The 4,340-nt window shown below is 44.8% G+C and overlaps 1 long non-coding RNA gene across 1 annotated transcript; it reads right to left on the bottom strand.

The window, feature by feature from the left end:
* Positions 1-587: 587 nt before the first annotated feature.
* On the bottom strand, positions 588-4,340 carry LOC139078313 (uncharacterized). The gene is made up of 2 exons (XR_011531250.1): positions 4,203-4,340; positions 588-3,601 (listed from the first exon to the last, which is right to left on the bottom strand). It is a non-coding gene; the product is annotated as an uncharacterized lncRNA (long non-coding RNA).

Here is a 4,340-nt window from a genome sequence, read left to right as displayed (position 1 = left end):
TCCTCCATCCGTCCTCCAAAAGGCTCTTTCTGCCCCAGATGAGGGACTGATGAAACCCGCACAATGAGGCTCTGATCCTTTGCCACACATTGTTCTTCCAAGTCCCCGTGTCTGTGGGTTTCTCCTGGGAGAGGACCATTGCTTCTCCAGCTCTGTTAATGTTTTGTGACAGACGTGTCCCATGGGAGGGGACGGAAGATTTCCTTTCTTTGCCACTTGTGGAAATTGAGTTGACACAGCAGAAGGAGTCGAGGACCATTTCTAATCCCCCTGGCTAGGAAGTAGTTAGCTGTGGCTCGTCTACACAGGCCAACGCAGGTATCAGGACACGGGGACAGCAAGCCCATCTTTGTTACCCAGGGCCTTCATGCCGCCTTGAAGCCACCGGTGGCTTAAGATGTTAAATGTTCTTCATTCTCAACAGTTTCCTTAATTAAAGACCAATATGCACCTTCTGTTCCCAGGCTCCCAGCCCTGAAGTGTTATCTTCTGACACTTTGAAGACAGCACATTTTGAAGTGCCTTTTCTGATGCACTTCTTGTCAGATGTGGACCGTTTTTATAAGTACCAAATAAAAGACGACTCATTTACACTGACCAAGGAATTGGTTTTTTAATTGAATGATCTCTACAGGGGAGAGGTCAGCTACTAATTGAAAGGTTAAGCTTTCCAAACTTTGAATCTATGTGAAATAAGGTCTGAGAGTACTGAGCAAAACATAGCAGGCGGTGGGTGAGGCATTCTGAGTGAATCCTGAGCAGGACCACAAATCCTTACAGCCTGTTCCTCATGCCGAAAATAGGCTTGTTTTTCAAATGCTTCCCCGTCATTCTCTCCGAATGAAGAGAGAATGAGGGAGAGAGAAAGAAACACTCCAAATGTGAATCTAATCTTCTGGAATTTTACCAGACCCCAAGCCATTTAAATTCTGTTCCTACATAAGTTGGAAGAGAGACTTCTTACTCTGCGAGGCCCATAAGACCCAGCAGACATTTGGAATCTTCTGGATGTTACAGTGACTTTTTGCTTTCATCTTTTCGTTCAGATAAATCAAAAAATTGCAAGGCGGTTCAAGTCATCTAGCCCTTCATTAGCGGGTTTATAGCCTGCAGTTCTCACATCTTGTGGTTGACTGACCCTTTAAGTATTTCATTTTATAGTTTGGATTATTCCATTTAGACGAGCTGTTGTGAAAATTACTATGGTCGGGTTAAACGGGACGCTGAGACAGAAAACTAAATGGGTCGCTATGGAATTGTGCAGCTCTGAATGGCTCCCCTTGAGCCACGTTGAAAGAAGCTGTTTTAGTCTTAGGTCCCTCCCATTCTTAAGAATGCTACAAACCTTGCAGGCTGAAGTGTTCATTTACTTTTTAAGCCAATTTCCAGCTTTCCAGCCCCAGAAGAACCTCTTTCCTAGATCTCCAAGCGTGATGTGGATTCCTTGCTCATAGTGTTTAGGATAAAAACATGTTCCTTAGCTCCTCCCGTGAAATCCTCCAGATCTGGTCCTTGTACCTTACAGTCTCACTTGCTGCTTCTCCCCAGCCCATGCGTCCCACACTGTACCCTGGGGGCCACACATTGTCCTTTCTCAAGGCTCCCTCCACCTGGAACATCGGTTTCCTTCTCATCCTAATTCATTCTTCAGAGTTCAGGCTGATGTTTCCCCATTCTGTTGGTTTCCCCAGTTATTTTCTCTCTTCTCACCTGATGTGACCCCTTCTTAGCATGTCTCAAATTGTAAGCAAATAATATGTAATATTGTGTTTAATCATATCTCCTCTACCAGGCTGTTCCTGGCAGATGGCAGATGCTCAATAAATATTTGTTGGATGCATGGAAGTAAGAGAGGAGGGAAGGGAGGAAAGAAGGATGGGTGGACGGAAGGAAGGAAGCGGGGATGGAAGGAAGGAAGGGAGGAAGGGAGGAAGGGAGGGAAGCGGGAAAGGAGAGAAGGAAGGTAGGAGAGAGGAAGGATGCGTCTCAGTGGAGCTTCACCGTAGTGGGCACTGTGAAGTGCCACGTAGATCGCCCTTAATGGAGGACTGCTACCCCCGCTGTGGAGGTGCTGTGGGCAGGCACTGTTGGTCCTTTCAGGGACTGCCTCAGCTGTAGACAGCTACCTCCCCCTAGGTCATACCCCTTCTCCAGAGCATCTCATGGGTTGGCCAAGGCTGTGGTTGTCTGTATTAGAGCTCAGCTTCTCCCTCTGCCCATCCTGCTTCCCTGTTCTCCTTTGCACAGCTGTGGATCCCAAGGACACTCCCTAGTAAACCTCTAGCACACCGAACTCTGTTTCAAAGTCTGCTTCAGGAAAAGACAACCTGAGACTCTCATAAACCTCTCCTTGTAGATGGATGCCGCCCAAAGCCTGGGATGAACCAACCTCTAAAACTCAGGTTCCCAGGTTGGAAAACACCAAGTGATAGTCTCAGCAGCACCTCGTAAGAAGAAATGGCCCTCCTGGAACCACTGTTGGAATCAGCAATGAGGCATCTAGAAGTTTCTTTCACATAATTGAAAGTAATTTTAAAAGTAGAAAAAGCCACAGAAATACAGCCTGGTGCCTGGCAACATCCTAAATACTCCATAAATGTTTGTTGAGACAATGAAAGCTTCTTTTTCCCTTGTTCTCTGTTTCTCCCCTAAGAATTCAAAACCAGAAAAAGATAATAAGACTAACACATTCAGCCCCATGCAGTTATTTTCTCCAAATCATTTGTTTTTAGCACAAAAGGGATAACTACTTTTAATGTATTTTTCCATTATTTTCTGTGTGCAGGAGGTTTTAAAATTAATTTATTGTCTCTCTGCATCAGGTTGTCTTATAATTGAAGAAGTGAAGTGTTTGTCTTCCAAAGGCTGTCTGGCGAGGTCATTTTGCTGTTAACATCGTCTTTGTCTACACTTGTGATCACTGCCAAATTGCTCATGGAACAGTACCACAAGTGTATAAATTATGAGACCACATAGGCACCGCTCACATCAATTTGAGTCTAAATGTCCTAGGAGAGAAGTTTTCTTTTTGCAAAACAAACGTCATCAAACCTTGATTAACTAGAACGTTTGGGGAATGGGATAGTCTGGATAATTTAGCTTCCTGGGTAATTTCCAGACAGCCAGGAATCCGTCGGTATTTTCAAACCCTGATGCGGAAAATCTTTATAAAATGTATTGTTCTTCTTTACGCTTCTTACACGGTAGAACATAATGAAAATTTCGGAGGCAGAATGTGGTCATGTCATAGCAAGAATGTTGGTCTCTAGGGCTAAAGCCCTGTGTCAGTCACAGCTTTGTCTCTGACTCAAGCCAGGACAAAATCCTCTGGTTTTCAGTTTCCCTTAAAAAGGAGAAGGTGCAAACCAATGAACTGGGTCACCCCAATCAAATCGGAAAACTTCTTGGCGCCCAGCATCACACTCCATTCTCCTTCATTCCATTTGGCTGTAGAGGTCAATGGAGACTCTAGGGGAGTTTGAGTTGCCTTCACCCTCACAGTAAAATCCGATCTTTTGATTTACAATATTTCCTGAATGTCTACTCAATGTTCAAATACCTGTTCACATCGACTTGCCTTCCTATGTCCTGGTTCTTTCTCCTGAAGGTGGAATGAAGAGTGAAAAAAAAAATAAGGTTAATTGAACTATAACCGATATATAGTCTACTGTGTGTAGACTCTAGAAGCGTGTCTTAATGCACCTGTGAAAGTTCCAGTTGTGATGTTGTGGAAAGCATCCTGGACTTGGATATGGAGCCCAGACTCTTCTTCTGGTCTTACCAAGGCAAGTCTTTCTCCCCACTCTAGTACTGTCATCAGTATGAGGACTGAGCTGTTCTAGGATCTCTGGTAGACTGTAACCTCATCTCCTTAGCCCAGGGTGCCTCAACCTCCACACTATTGACACCATGGACTGGATACTTCCTTGTGGAGCTGTCCTGTGCACTGGAGGATGTTGAACAGCATCCCTGGCCTCTACCTACAGATGCCAGTAGCACCCCTCACCTGAGCTGTGAAATCAAAACTGTCTTCAGACACTGTCCAATGTCCCCTGGGAGGTAAAATTGCTCTCTTTTGACAACCACTGCCTCTCAGGGTAATCTTCTAACCTTTCTGAGAAAAAGAATCAGGACTGAGAACATCAAGGCATCAAATATTTGGCGGTTTCTCTCAAGGAAATTAGGTCTAAAATAGTGCCCACCTGAGTTTCTTTGCTACTGTAGGATCCGAGAGGCATTCATTCCTGATGTGTTGAGGTCCCTGAAATCATCATGTTAGTGCAAGCAGACCCAGGTTTCCATGTTCAGGTGGAGGAAACGCTTACTGACACCAATTGAAG

This window comes from Equus przewalskii, chromosome 21, assembly GCF_037783145.1.
Source record: "Equus przewalskii isolate Varuska chromosome 21, EquPr2, whole genome shotgun sequence".
In the NCBI taxonomy this organism is placed as follows: domain Eukaryota; kingdom Metazoa; phylum Chordata; class Mammalia; order Perissodactyla; family Equidae; genus Equus; species Equus przewalskii.
The sequence above is the reverse complement of the archived record's forward strand: the minus strand, read 5'-3'. Positions and strand labels throughout refer to the sequence as shown.